We start from the raw sequence: 16,399 nt of genomic DNA, 5'->3' as shown, positions 1-16,399 counted from the left end.
CTATTTGAACTTGAAATTCAATTTGGTTAACGTGGGTTTAACCCCTTTTATTGAAAATGCTAAGATTGAAAAAATATGTCAATATGTTTACGTGGGTTTAACCCATTTATTGAAAATGCTAGATTGAGAAAATATGTCAATGTGTTTATCAAATAGGTTAGAAAATCTTAAATAAAAATGCTGATATAAAATAAAAAAGATATCATAAATTCAATAAGTAAAAAATAAAAGTGATCATTGTAACATGCGGAAACGTGAAAAGACCTTTTGGTTACAACTAATAACTAGTGCGAAACTGTAGAGCAATTGTAAAATAAAAAGGTTATGCTGGCTATGGGGTTCGAACCCATGCGCACTTATGTGCAGAAGATCTTAAGTCTTCCCCCTTAACCTCTCGGGCAAACCAGCTTTTTGTACTTTTGTCTGATAAGCTTCCTTTAGTATTTGTGCTATATAATTGAAAACTACGTAAATTATACAATTCATGGTTGAAATACGTATAAAGAGACGACAAATATAGTTATTTGAAAAATGTAGCAGAAAATCTTACAAATCACCATTTTGGTAGGGCACTACAAAACCATGTTCCTTAAATTATAGAATTGTGATTTTCATAATCTCATGTTTGGACGAAGATTCATATGGTATCATTCATGTCACCAATTAGATTTTTTTTTTATTTTACTATCCATTGGCACTATTCACTCCGAAGTAGTTTTGATCGGTAATATATCCACCCTGAAATTATAATTTACGTCAGAAAAAAAATTCGAATTTCTTTTTCTTTTATCTTTCAGGTCGTTGATTTTGAAATAATGGCCAACATGGAAATTCTGGATAATGAATTCAACAAGTTCCGAAACAAGGGTTAGGAAAATCGAAAAGAGAGTGTCTAAATGATAAAGAAGAACACAAGCGGATCGATACCAAAGATACATGTTATGATGATTTTGGTTTTTTAACTGGATTCCAGGTTAATGATGTTGGTGGAAGGAAAATATAAGGAGATGAAAATGCGAGCATGATTTCGGTTAAGACCGGACAAATAATAGGTATCAACTGGTTTTTTTAATTCAAGACATCAAAGAGGCTAAACAACTTTCGAGCAAAAACTTTATGTATAGAAGGGGAGACATTTTCATGGTATCAGTGGAGCAAATGCATGCCTCGATTCATACATGTGAAGGGTTGAAGCAACGACTACTAGATTGATTGGAGCAACATACGAGGGAAGCATATACAAACAATTCTTAGTTATCCGTAAACAGAGAACATACCGAGATTCTACAAGTATCTTTGAAAATATGGCGGGTCAACTAATGAGGTTGACTAAACAACTTTTGGAGGGGACTTTTATAAAGGGGCTAAAATCGGGACTATGATCCTTAGTAAGGGTCATGAAATTAACATCTTAGCTTATGATCGATGAAAATTAGGTCAATAGTGGGGTTTCGTATGTAAACTAACAAAAGAGAACTAGGGTATTGTGAAATCCTCATTTTCACGGCCAGAAAAGACCGATTTGTTTCTGCTTTATTTGAAAATCAGAGTATCATTTTAAAGAAATATGTTGCGGAATTTGTTCCCAAAAATATGATAAAGAATTTATCAAAACATTTTCGAATAAATGTATTTATATTAAAAACATCGGGAAGTCATTGTCAATACAAATCAAAAGCATAAACAGAAACAACATAGGCCTTACAACATCTATTTATTCTAGTGGCCTATAATTCAATGATCTCTCATCAGATCATCACTTTTGTGCTCTCTTGTCACTACCTGTATACAAGAAACTAAGTGGGTCAGGCTTGGGAGCTTGGTGAGCACATAGGGTTTTCAACCCACAATAATTAAGTTTATTAATTTAATCAAATCAAACAACCCGATTACTCATTCCTGTTATCCTCATTTTATGTCCCTAAAGCATCTAAAGTAAGGGACCTAGCCTAAGGATTTTTCATCGGGATGAAAACACTGCTTAGGGGATTCCCCAGCAATATGACACACCCCCAAACCGAGATGGTGGAAACATTCGGGGGCGGAGGACGTCATGTACAGTATCATAACAATGCACAATAGTGAAACAAACAACAACATCCATTGCATTAATAGTATAGTTTATACAAGTGTGTTCTGTGAGTAGTTTTATGACACCAAATATGTATATATATATATATATATATATATATATATATATATATATATATCAAAATAAAAGACGAGTCTTGAACATGCTCCGTCTTCTCAAAACCTGGTCCAGTGTACCTATCTACTGATGACCTGAGAATACAAGTTATTTTGAAAGAAAGTAATCAACATTTAAGTTGGTGGGTTCATAAGTATTTTTGTGTCAAGTGTTTGCATTTTTTTCATGAAAATGTTTGCATATGTATAGTGAAAATGTTTGTATCTTCCTAGAAAATCCTATATTTTCTGCTTAAATTAAAGATAGCCTTCTACCAAGACTCAACTGTTTTGTATGCTCTGTTCTCTTGAATAAAGTGTAAAATGTATGTTTGTACTTGAAATAGTATAAATGTATATTGTACTTGAAATAGTATAAATGTATGTTTTTCCATATAGTTAACTATCTTTACTCGAAAAATAGTATGCATTTCTCATGTGAGAATATCACTGTATGAATGTAATGGAAAAATGAAGATTCACAGTAGTGTTGTATAAAATACACTACTGATGCATTAACTATCTTAAAACCAAACTGTTAAGTAAGGTTAAAATGTGATAAGGTTATAACCATACTTAATAGACTATTATAAAACACGACGTTCTTCAGACGTCGAAATTGTATGACATTTGTCACCCGTTGACCTGCAGGTTCCACTGTAGCTAGCAGTAAGGTGTAGGATGGTCAATCCTGTATAGATCTATACACAAACTCACGCTCTCCCTCCAGGAGACTCTACTTATAAAAAGTGACATAGCAAGGATATTGATATGCCATGAAATAGCATCTCACATTTTAGTTATCTTGTTCTTGTTATAGTATGCATGTTCCTTCTTGTTCTTGTAAATGAATAGAATACTTTGTAATGAATAGTAATAGTATGTATGTGTAACACCCCATCATTGAATGAATTAATAAATAAATTAATGGGCGAGTAGTAGCCCTAAAATCAATAATTATGTAACAAGGGTTGGTCTCGAGGAGTTAACTGTCACAATTTTAGAAGACGGTGGTTAAAAGTTTAATTTTTCTGAGGGTAGGGGCTATTTGGTAAGTTTTGGACCTAAAATGAAAGGAATTTATGGAATTAGGGGCTAAAGGGTAAATGTTGGATTTAAGTTGAAGAAGATATTGTAGGGAGGGACTAATGATGAATAAATGAGAAAAAGTGTGCATGTATGCGGGTATTAAGCCGCCACCTTCACCATAACCTAAACCCTAGCATGTTTTCAGCCGCCTCCATTCACCCTTTTGACTTCCGACGTTGCACCACCTCCGTTGAGGTCGTCATCCACTGCTACACTCGCTGTCATCGAAGACAAGAGCTACAGACCCGGCGTCATAGTCAGGGAGGATCGAGTGATCAAGCTTGCTAGTGTTGTTGCTTGCCGACCATCCTTCTGGAGTCCTCCCAACCGCCACCTCGTGTTCTCCTGTCAGCCACCACCACCTGTGTCGGTAGTTTTTCCGACCAGTCGAGCCACCGAGCATAGCAATGTGTGTTTTCTGGCGAAGAGAAGTCAACGACGTGACCGTCGGGGTATCCGTCACCATCTTTTCTGCCATCCTCCTTGTTCTTTTCTTTTCTGTCACCGCTCACAGCCGCCCTCGGCTGTTGTCGGTTCCGTTCCGACCACTGCCGCTTTGGAGCACGTTCCACAGCAGCTAGTCGCCACTGTCACAAGATTGTCGATGGGGTACGTTTTTCACATTCAACTCGGGGTGTGTGTGTTAGTTCAACTTGGGGTGTGTATGTTATGTGTTGCTGCTATAAGACGAGAGGTGTATGTGAGTGGGTTTATTTGGTCGGAAAAGCCACCACCACCACCGTGAGGTGGTGGCTGCCACCAGGTGTCACTGTCGGTCACCACAAGGGTGGATATGTATGTGTGTGTGTTTAGAATTATTGGGTGTGTTATTTTGGAGATTAGCATTGTAAAATGCAATTATAAATGCGAATAATGAAAAGAAACTCTAACCACCACTATGAGGTGGTGGCTGCTGCCACCGACTGCCATATCAGGTGGCGGTGTGCCTCGTTTATAATGTGACTCGTTTGGGATGTTAGGACAAAGGGAATAATAAACCTTAATGGGCCTAATGAACCTTAATTGGTCAAAAGACCTAGCTATTGGGCCTATTGGGCTAAGATGGGGTTGGAAACCCTAATTAGGGTTTAGAAAACCCTAATATTGGGTTAATGGGCCTTGGACTTATCGGGACCCACATTTGGGCCATCGGAATGGGAATTATGTATAAATCCCAATCACAACATATTATTTATTTAAAAGAGTGATGGACTTAATGGATTAAGTCCTTAATGGGTTAAGTGAGAAACACTTAACCCTAGTTGTCATTTTATGTGAAACCCTAATTTTGGGAAGTTGATCGGGACCCGCACTTGAATTATTCACTAAACTTAATATATTAATTAATAATTATTTGCAATCAACCTAAAGCAATATTGGACTTGATTGATTAAGTCATTATGGGTTAAGTAGGAACACTTAACCCTAATCGTCATTTCATGTAAGAAACCCTAATTTTAATTGGTCCTTGAGTTAGGCCTTTCTATTGGACATTGGTAATTGGATTATCAATGGGCCATCCAAGAATAAGAAAGTGGACTAGAATAATTTAATGGGCTTTAGGTTATGGCCCATGTGAGGGATTTGGGCCTAATTTGGAAAATTGGTCCATAGATGGGCAATAGTTTGGGCCTTAATGGTTATCTGATATTGGGCCATTAGAATGTCAATTGTTGGACTGTAATATATGGTTGGGCCTTAGAATGAGACCATGTGAAGGTTTGGGCCCAATTTGGAAAATTGGACCATATGTTGGACCTTGAGCCATAGTTGGACTTTTGGGCCTTTGGTTTGGGCCTTAGGCTTGAATCAAGCCAAGTTAGGGGTACAGTAGTCTTTTACCCCTAGGCATACACTTATGGTTATGTATTTGAACTCAATTATTAATTGGGTGTTATTTTGATGTTGACAGTTCGGGAACCTGTCATGCAGCAGTTGGGGTGGGTTTGTGGGACTTCAGCAGTGTGAGGTGAGTTACCTTCCAGTAGAAGTGGGTCTAAGGCCACAATGTCGGCCCATTAGTAGGAGTTGTTTGTTAGATAATTGTCTTTCTGGTTAGCCACTATTTGATATGTTTAATGTGCTAGCATGATATGACGTTATGTGATAGTGGTAGTAGGGGAATAGTCCCCGGTTACTGGCCGATAGGGCCAAAGGGGTAGTCTAGTACCCCAGCTATGCTAGATAGTATGTTTATGTTATGTTATGTTATTATGTGGTAGTGGTAGGGGGTGAAATAGTCCCCATAACCGGTTGAGATACACCGGAGGGTAGGTCGGGCACCCAGATATGCTTGGTAGTGGGGTAGGTGGAGCACCCCGGTATGCTCAGCAGGGTAGGTCGGGCACCCAGATATGCCTGACAGGGTAGTCCGGGCACCCAGATATGTCCGACAGTATGTGATTTGTATGGTTTTGTGGTATGATGGGAGAACTGACTAAGCTTCGTGCTTACGGTTTACAATTTTGGTTTCAGGTACTCGATTTCAAAAGAAAGGATACGGCTTGATCGCAGCGCGTCACACTATGTTCTCCGCACATGAGACCTTTGGGATTACACTCTGATATGGTTTTATGATAATATGTTTTGATTATTGACACTTTGGTTTAGACATGAGATATTATTATGTATGTTTTTATACTGTTAGTTTTATATAATAACTTAATTAAAATGAAATTTTTGGTCTTGAATTTCGGGATGTTACACTATGCATTGACTCATGTATGTTTCTTTGTTCTAGAAATAGTATGTAGTGATCCTCTAAGCTATACCTATTATAGTTTACTAGTATGTTTATTTGAAATATTACTGATTTATAGAAAAGACTCAGTTGTTCAACATAAGCAACCGAGTTAAGTATGTTCCTTAAAAATGGGGTTTAATATTCATGTATGTATTCAATAAGTATAACTATGATTTAGCCAACAGCCGGACTAATGATCCTACCCTAAGCCCACAACCAAACAAGGAACAGGAGTTATGGTATTTAGCAATAGTCCTAAGTCCGTTAAAGCATACTTATACATAAATAGATACACAAATATGATTTTGATAAAAATATAAATCTAAGAATAGTTTTAAAATGGTTTTAACATGTGTTTGAGTATAAGAACTCCTTTTGTTTGATGTTTTCACATGTAAGTGGTTAACACAATTATATTGTGTTCTACTTGTATTCTCCCCCTAAAAAGCATTTAAAACTATAAATAGCAAGGGTACGAACTCACCTTATGTGAGTGATTCGATATAAGGTTCGATATAGGTTGATTGATTCCACAAGCTAGTTCCCGGGACAAAACAAGTCCTAAATGGCAATTTATGCAACATAATGGCATTAAATTAGCAATTATAACCTCTAAGGCATTAGGGAAACAACCTAGGATGCAAGAATCACTTACCAAAGAGGTATTAGAACAGAAATCAAGTGGCTATAAGGAGTTCATGGCCAGCTGGGTGTTCACGGCCCCAGACACTTGGTGTTCTTGAGTTTATGGCCCAAACTAGGTGTTCACGGACCAAACTTCTTAACGAATGATGAATAATTGAAGGTCCTAAGCAAGTTCACCTAAAGAAGAAGAGAAAGAGGATGATATTTGAGAAAGCAATGGGTGTTTTTGGTTGAAGATCTAGAGAGAAAAAAGAGGTGTTTACGGCCAGAGGAGTAGAAGTGAGTCAAAACTCAGTCAACACACACACACATACACACACATACACACACACACATATATATATATATATATATATATATATATATATATATATATATATATATATATGGGGAAGATCATGACCGCAAATCGAGGATTCACGGTCTGAAGTCCGCTAACGGCCCGAAGGCTTGTTCACGGCCTGAAGGCTCGTTCACGGCCCAAAGGCTCGTTTGCGGTCTAAGCAAGGTTTGTGGTCCTCGGTTCCAAATGGCATCCCTCCAAAACACACAACACCCCTAAGAATGTTTGGCTTATACACTTAAATTTTCATTACCCTAACTATATTAAGATAATAATAATAAAAAAAGTTTGACCTTTGATTGATATGCTTAACTTTAGTTGACCAGGTTTGACTTTTACAAGATAGAAATTTCAGGTTCTCACATCATCCCCCCCGTTAAAGGGAATTTCGTCCTGAAATTAGGATTAAGAAAATACACATGGACTAAGGGAAAAGATGAGGATACTTATGTTTCATTTGATCCTCCCGCTCCCAAGTGAATCCGGGTCCTTGTTTTGCATTCCAGCGAACCTTCACTATCGGAATACGGATTTGTTTTGTTTGCTTGACCTCCCTATCCATGATTTCTACTGGTTCTTCCACGAAGTTGAGGCTCTCTTTAATATCGATTTCATCGAGTGGGATAACAAGAGTCTCATCAGATAGGCACTTCTTTAGGTTCGACACGTGGAAGGTAGGGTGTACGTTGCTAAGTTCTTGAGGTAGTTTGAGTTTGTAAGCTATTGGGTTGATTCTTGCAAGAATCTCGAAAGGCCCAATGTACCTTGGATTTAGCTTACCAAGCTTTCTAAAGCGTATCAAGCCCTTCTAGGGTGAAACCTTTAATAGGATAAGGTCACCAACCTGAAATTCCAAAGGTTTCCATCTCTTGTCAGCGTAGCTTTTCTATCGGTCTCCAGAGGCTTTCAGTCGTTCACGAATTTGAACAATCTTCTCTGTCGTTTCCCGAATGATTTATGAACCCATGAGAGTTTTGTCAGGAACTTGTCCTTTAGCTAGTTGAGTGTCACCCACCCCATCCCAACACAGAGAGGATCTGCACTTCCGGCCATAGAGGGCTTCAAACGGGGCAACTTTGATACTAGAATGGTAGTTGTTGTTGTATGAAAACTCGACCAATGGAAAATGGATATCCCATGCTTTACCAAAGTCGATCACATAAGCTCTCAGCATGTCTTCCAATGTTTGTATCGTCCTCTCACTCTGTCCATCAGTTTGTGGGTGGTAGGCTTTGCTCATGTCCAACCTATTTCCCAGGGACTTTGTAGCGACTGTCAGAGTCTTGAAGTGGATCTACTGTCTCTATCAGAGATGATAGATATGGGAACACCATGCAGTCGTACAATCTCCCTAATGTAAGTTCTCGTCGGTTTCTCCATCTTGTCGGTTTCTTTGATTGGCAGGAAGTGCGCGGACTTAGTTAACCTGTCAATGATCACTGAAATGGTATCGAGACCACCCGTTGTCTTGGGCAATTTGGTTATGAAGTCCATTGTAATCCGCTCCCACTTCCACTTAGGTATCTCTGGTTGTTGTAGTAAACCTGAGGGCTTTTGGTATTCTACCTTAACCTTGTCTCAAGTAAGACACTTGCCCACGAAGGTAGCAATCTCTGCTTTCATGTTAGGCCACCAATATAAATTTTTGAGATCCAGATACATCTTATATGAACCTGGATGAACAAAGTATCGAGTATTGTGGGCCTCGTTCAAGACAACGCACCTGAAACCACCGAGCTTCGGTGTCCAGATCCGATCCATGAGGTATAAGGCTTTGTCACCATTGACTTCTAAGTTCTTATCCATCCCTCTAAGGGATTCACCTGCCACATTTTCAGGTTTTAAGGCTTCCTGTTGAGCCTCCTTAATTTGTGTGGACATATGTGAATGGATTTTCATAGTCAATGCCTTGACTCTACGACCTGAGTATTCTTTCCAACTTAGGGCGTCAGCTACTATGTTGGCCTTACTGGGATGATAACACATTTAGCATTCATAGTCATTGAGTAGCTCAACCCACCGTCATTGTCTCATGTTGAGCTCCTTCTGGTCGAATATATTTTGGAGGCTTTTGTGGTCTGTAAAGACAGTGTTTTTCGTACCGTACAGGTAGTGTCTCCAGATCTTCAGAGCAAATACCACTGCTCCTAACTCAAGGTCATGTGTAGTGTAGTTGACTTCGTGTGTCTTAAGTTGCCTTGAGGCATAGGCGATGACCTTTCCTCGTTGCATAAGAACATAGCCAAGCCCTTGGTTGGATGCATCGCAGTATACCATGAAATCTTCTAGCCCTTCCCGGAGGGATAATATCGGTGTGTTGCATAAGGCTTGCTTCAGCGTTTGGAATGCATTCTCTTGTTTCTCTTCCAAGTTAAAGATCACACCTTTCTGGGTCAATGTGGTAAGTGGTTTCGCAATCCTTGAAAAGTTCTAAATAAACCTACGATAGTAGCCAGCGAGGACTAGAAATTGACAAAATTTTGTAGGCATCTTTGGTGCTGACCAGTTCTCAATGGCCTTTATTTTGGAAGGTTCCACGTGTATTCCATCTTCGCTAACCACATGACCCAAAAATTTGACTCTTCGAATCCAAAATTCGCATTTAGAGAACTTTGCATAAAGCTTCTATGCTCGTAGTGTTTCTAAGATTTGTCATAGGTGTTGACTATGCCCCTCCTTAGTACGAGAGTATATAAGTATGTCATTGATGTATACAATAACGAACTGATCTAAGTAAGGGCAGCACACCCTGTTTATTAAGTCCATGAACACCGCGGGTGCAGTGGTTAATCCGAAAGGCATCACTACAAACTCGTAGTGTCCATAACAAGTTCGGAAGGCTATTTTGGGAACATCTTCCTCTAAAACTCGTAACTAGTGATACCCGGATCTCAGTTCAATCTTTGAAAAGTAGTTTGCCCCTTGAAGTTGGTCGAATAAGTCATCTATACCTGGTAGAGGGTATCGGTTCTTAACCATAAGTTTGTTTAGCTCTCGATAGTCGATGCACATACGTAACAATTTGTTCTTCTTCTTTACGAACAAGACCGGTGCTCCCTAAGGTGAGAAGCTTGGTCTAATGAATCCTTTGCTAAGCAGTCCGTTCAGTTGATTGGATAGTTCCTGCATCTCAGTTGGTGCTAGTTGATAAGGCAATTTGGCTATAGGGGTAGCTCCTGGGAGTTCTTCGAGAAAGATGTCAGGAAAGTCACGTACTTCTGGGATGTTCTTTAGGTCTTTCACATCTTGGATCATATCAACCACGTGAGCAAGGAATGCATGATATTCCTTCCGTAAGTACTTATGGGCTTGTATACTTGAGATGATTTGAAGGCTCGTGCCTGGTTTGTCGCCATAGATAACTAGGGTTTTACTATTCGGTAGAGTAAGACGGACGGCTTTATCAAAACACATGATATCAGCACAATGAAGACTCAACCAATCCATGCTGATAATGACATTGAAACTTTTAATTGAGATAGAAATGAGGTCGATTTGAAATGAATAGCTTTCTAGAGAGAGAGGGTACATCCTATGTATATATTGCTAGTTCTCTCAGTCTTCCCATTATCTATTTCTACGGTGAATGTTTCTTTTAGTGCTCATGGTTGTTGTTTAAGTAAGTGTGCAAATTTTTGGTTCACGAAACTCCTCTCCGCTCCACTATCAAATAGTATGCATGCATAAGAGTTATCGAGGAGAAACATACCCGTGACCACTGTAGGGTCTGCCACGGCTTCCTCATGGCCAATAGCCAAGACTCTTCCCACTCTGCCAGTATTTCCCGCCTTTAGGCATTTACGTTTGTAGTGCCCAACTTCGTCGCACCCGTAGCAGGCCTGGCTGGCTCCAGTACTAGGGACCTGGGAGATTGTTCTTGTCGGTGCCTTATAGAAACGGGCAGTGTGCCCCTTTCCGGTTGCAGTTAGTACAATGCATCTCTCGGAAGGGTCCGTTGTGGTGGAAGTTGCACTTGTTGCACTTCAGCAAACTCCTAGCATATTGTTTTCTTGGTGCAGTGACAGCAGGTGTTGTTGCGGCATGAACAGCCACAATCTGTTGTTTCTTGGCAAGGTTCTGCGTCGAGTTGTTCTTCTTCCTATCCCAAAACTTCCTTTTATTGACGGTTGTTTTGGATGGTTCTGGGACAGCAGGGGTTGTTGTTGGTGAGCGGATTCCATGGTCAATGAGTCTTTGTGCCAATCATTTAGCACTATCGAAGGTAGTGGGGTTTGAAGACAATACATTTCCTTGGAATGGAGGTACCAATCCCCAGATGTAACTCTCAATCTTCTTGCTCTCAGTGGGGACCATCCACGGACATAGAGCCACCAGATCATTGAACCTGGTAGTGTAGGCTACTATGTCTGAGCCTTTCATGGTTAGGCTCCAAAGTTCCTGTTCAAGTTTCCGAGCTTCGCCCCTCGGGCAGTATTCCTCTATCATAAGGTACATCAATGTTTCCTAGCCCATCGTGTTAGCCACTATGAGAGTAAGTGACTTGACATGCCCATTCCACCATGTGAGGGCTCTGTTCGAGAAGGTGCAGGCAACAAATTTTACTTTGCTTCCTTCTGGGTAGGAGCAAATCTCGAAGATACACTCCGTTTTCTCTATCCATTGCAATATATCAATAATTCCACCGTTGTCGTTAAAGGATTTGGGTTTGCAGTTGGTGAAGTCTTTGTATGAACACTCCTTGGGGTGCCCATGACTATCACCTTGTGTTGAGTTAACTCATGTTCCACCTCCACTAATACCGCTAGCGTTTATTTGAGTTAAGGTTTCCGTTACATCCGCAATCACTGCAACTTGGAAAACTGCAGGATCGTATTGTGAAGGAGGTGGTGGTTGAGTTGGAGTTATCAGAGGATTACGTCTGGCTGATCTAAGAGGATGCATCTTTCAACTGTAAGTTTACAAAGATTAAGATAATAGTAAGCATTCAATAGTGAGAATAATGAGAGTGTTCCTTAATCTAACACACCATAGTTCAACATGTAATTAATGAAGTGTTTGCAATTGAGCTCTATCATTTGAAAGATGAAAGGATTTGGATAAGGATTTTCCAAGAGAATTGGATGACTGTCAATATCATTGGTATTATAGATGTAAAGAGTTCATGAAAATTTGACCTTGTAATATGTCTACAAATACCAATACTGGGAAAAACTTGACAGCATAATGACCTAACGAACTGAAAGTTCAAGGTCTAGATACAAACAGGAAATTAATACTAGAGTCTAAAAGTAGACTTTATCTATATTCAAAAGAGTGAGTAGAGTAGGCTCTACTAGCGAGGAGTGTTGTTCTGATTGGTACTATATTATGCCCTGGATTCAGCCAGTTGTTGCTCTGTTTCCCGCACACGCCTTTGCAATGTCACTTGGTTCTGTCTAAGATCCCTAACTTCGGATTGGCAGGCATTCGGTTCGATATGTAGTGCGTCGGTGTCAGTCCCGGATAACTCCTGGTCATCAGTCAGGTGGCGGAGATGAACTGTGTTGACTCCTGAGTTAGCACGGATTTCCATGGCTCGGTCGAAGGTTGCTCTTCCTTGTTCAACATTGCAAGCAACACGGCGAACCAAGATAGGAAGGACTCTGTCTGCTGATCCCCCCTCATTCAAGTTGTAGAAGCTTCGGTCTCCATTATAAGGAGGTGGTTGTCAATGTTCGTGGCTACACCTTCCCAAGTTCACTGCCCAAAGAGGTGTTGGGCCTTGAAAATCCTGACGAGGGTTAGGATTGTGAGCAACTTGGGGTGGATTATAGACCTCGGGTTCTGAGTCGGAGTCTTCTGGTTCATACTCTTCGTTCTCTTCCTTAGAACTCTCTTCAGGGTATTCTTCTACTGGGACCATCGGGTTCTCTTCTTCGGGTTCAGCTTCAAGCCATCCACCATCCCCTTGATCGGGAAAGTACGGGTCGCCAGGTAGATGGTATCCAACCATGATATCTAAGCGAAAAAAGGGTGTAAGAGAAATATAATAGATGTATCACTATAGATAATTATAGGGTGATCCTCACCAGTTACTTCAATATTTGAGTAGTACATACCAGTTATATATCACCAAGATACAATAGACCTTCGAATAAGTGATCCAACTCTAAGACCACAACCAAACAAGGAATAGGAAGTAAAGCGAAGATCACAGATTCTAAGTCTATAACATCTTAGTCACATATAAACTTAGTGCATCCACTCAACAACTATTAACCTACTAGTAAAGACCTTTTTAGTTTTCACATAAGTAATTATAGTACAACAAAATACTCCTATAGTATTTTAAGTTTACGTTCTGTTCTAGAGTTTCATTGTAGTAGAGTTGGTGAGTTTTTAGACTTGTTGCAACACCACAACCATTCATAGGCACATGCTAATCACTTCTCGGGTAGATATAGTTGATCAGGCTATATCCATCCCAAAGCTGATTATATGTCCCCAAGCCTACTTGTGTTGTTCAACAACCGCAATACTTTTGATCTGCTCTATTATGACACTGATTTTAGTATGAATGCATGTATGTATACTTTAGTAAAATATTTTATTATTTAAAAAAGTATAAACTCTTGGTCAGGGTGTTTTAACCCCGATGTGTTTATATTTGTATTTTTTTGTGGGTTGATAGACTCAGTTCACTATAAACAAAGCTCTGATACCAATCTGTCACACCCCCAAACCGAGATGGCAAAAACATTCGGGGGCGGAGGACGTCATGTACATGATGGGTTTAGGTCATAAGACATCCTATGTGCTCATACAAACCCTAATGCTTGGATCTAGGTTCCTCTATTGTACATGCTTTGAATCCAAGACTATAAACCCTAATTCTAGCATATGGAAATCGATATTAACATATAATTAGGTTTATGATATTACCTTGATTGTTATGTAGCAATAACAATCCCAATTCCTCCTTGAATTGACTTTGGAAGGCTTAGAGTCACAAGTGTCACTCCTCTAATGGTTCACAAACACCATAAGCAAGAGGATGAAGAGGAGAGAGGATGGAGGCTGCCCAAAACATGTTCTAACCGTAGAAGAGATGTTCCCCACGTTTTTGAGCCTTAAGGGTTCTATATATAGTGAGGCTATTAGGGTTATCTAATAAGGAAACCCTAATTTGGATGCTTAAGCCCTAAGCAACCCATGGATCCATTTCCTTAAGGCCTTGGACGATTTCCTTATGGGCTTCCCCATAGAATTCGTCCACTCCTTATTATAAGGCAATCCATGGCCCAAATTGCAATTATCTTATAATTACAATTCCAGTCCCTTAAGTTTAATCAATCTCTTTTTGTCACAAAACTAATTACCAATTAATTATTGACTAATATTAATTAAACAATATGATTTCTCCTTTAATAGATTATTCTCATAATATATTAATAAATCATATTTAATCCTTTCTCTCCATAATTCATCCTATCAAGTTGCTTTGGTGAAGGCAACCCAAAAGGACCATACACCATCGGGTCAAGTACATACCAAAATAGTTATGGACTTAGACACTAATCCAACAGTCTCCCACTTGGATAAGTCTAATAACTATTCTGCGTATGACTTCAGATCCTGATCTGCAATCGTAGCTTTCCAAAGCCGCTGTCAACTCTGATCCTATCAGATACGTGTGTCCTTAGATAAGGGATCATATATTCCTCCATTCTAGATATCATATGAGATATGATTTCAAATCATTCTCTTTGTACTATATCTCGATTCCAATTTATGACGACTGACTAATTGAACAAATCAAATTAGCCCTAGCCCGGCCGAGCATTTACGTTTGTCATCACTAAATCATCGAGGGGCCCAAAGATATCGCTTTTATCCTACTTTGGATAAAAGGAACGGATAAACTTTGATACAATGCTTGCTTGCACTCACTCACCGAATTACACACAACAATATGTTTTATGACACCAAGTTACTGGTGCGTTTACATATTATCAATATGCAACCGACTCGCAAGATACAACTCACACATCTCAGTTTCAAGAATATAAGATGTTATCGTCTCACCAATCACTCGTGACACAATCCATGGAGTGATCCAAGTGAGCGTGGGTTTAATCCAATGCTCAAATCATATTCATAAGCACTCATGAACGTTGCAGCAAACATTTCCTTATGTCTAATGCTCTTTAGACAATCCACACACCAATTCACGACAGTCTTTATTCATACCTACTTCCAACATATGAACGACTGTGGCCCGTTCGAATAATTTGACTCTTCTTAACCAATTAAATTATTCAGGAAGTCAAAACATGCAAAGTGAAACACAAGAATAATACTAATCCCATATGGCCTCAAACCCTTGAGCATAAATAAAACACCTTTTATTTAACACCATATCGATTACTCATTATTTGTCGTTTCGGGTAATCAACTTCTTACTTGAATTATTACACTTGTCCCATGCTCTTAGCATGCACACAATGTTTACCTATGGTTCTTACTTTGTGAAATAGACCAAATTGAGCACATTTCCAATCATTCTCATTTCACAATCCCTAATCCTTTTTCATAAGTGAAAGAATATTGAATTCCTGCCACTTATGGAATATATTAGATTCTAACATTTTATGCAATGATCCTTTCGTAATGTCACTGCACCAAAGTCACAAAGACTATTGCCAATGATATTACAAAGTCCTCTATCGAGATTGTTACAAGACAATTCCTTAGATATGATGTCTCTCAAAGTACATTCCTTTGAACATCCTTTTGCATAAAAGTTTCTAATCTAGACATATATTTTCAATATTCAATTCCCAATATGGACACGTTTCCATATTTTTCATATGACAACTTATTCTTAATACAATCTTATCTATTCATAATAATGTCGATATGGTCCATTTAATATGGAAACATTTCCATATTTTCCATATGACCACTTATTCTTAATAGAATTTTTTCTATTCATAATAATGTCGATATGGTCCATTCAATACCATGCTTCCAACTACTCACAAGCAACCAATCCTCGTCGAACTTTGGATTGTCCTTTGATAGTTGTTTAATTATTGTAGTCAAAACCGATTCTAGTCCCTTTTCCCTTTAAATGCGCTAGACATTTGGAAAATCTTAGAATGGTCAAACATTAAAGCATTTGCAATCGATCCTTTACCCGAAGCGTATGGGACACGACGCATAATGTTTTATTTGCTATGTTCTCAAAATTCGAATTGTGAAGAGGAATGCCGTAATCATAATTGAAATTTTAAGAACACACTATGTACCCTAGACTAAATTTATTAACATTTCTCAACCTAAACCTTTATATTTAAAATGAAGCATAATATTCTCTCTCCCTTAATTATAGCAAAACAACTCTTCAACTATTGCGACTTTGCAAAGTATGACTCTTGTTTTCTATAATT

The 16,399-nt window shown here is 39.0% G+C and overlaps 1 non-coding gene across 1 annotated transcript; it reads right to left on the bottom strand.

Annotated features, from left to right (window-relative positions):
* Positions 1–325: 325 nt before the first annotated feature.
* On the bottom strand, positions 326–408 carry TRNAL-UAA (transfer RNA leucine (anticodon UAA)). The gene has a single exon. It is a non-coding gene; the product is annotated as a tRNA-Leu (tRNA).
* Positions 409–16,399: the final 15,991 nt, after the last annotated feature.

This window comes from Lactuca sativa, chromosome 4 (assembly GCF_002870075.4).
Source record: "Lactuca sativa cultivar Salinas chromosome 4, Lsat_Salinas_v11, whole genome shotgun sequence".
NCBI classification, from domain to species: Eukaryota; Viridiplantae; Streptophyta; class Magnoliopsida; order Asterales; family Asteraceae; genus Lactuca; species Lactuca sativa.
This window is presented reverse-complemented; position numbering and strand designations above follow the sequence as displayed.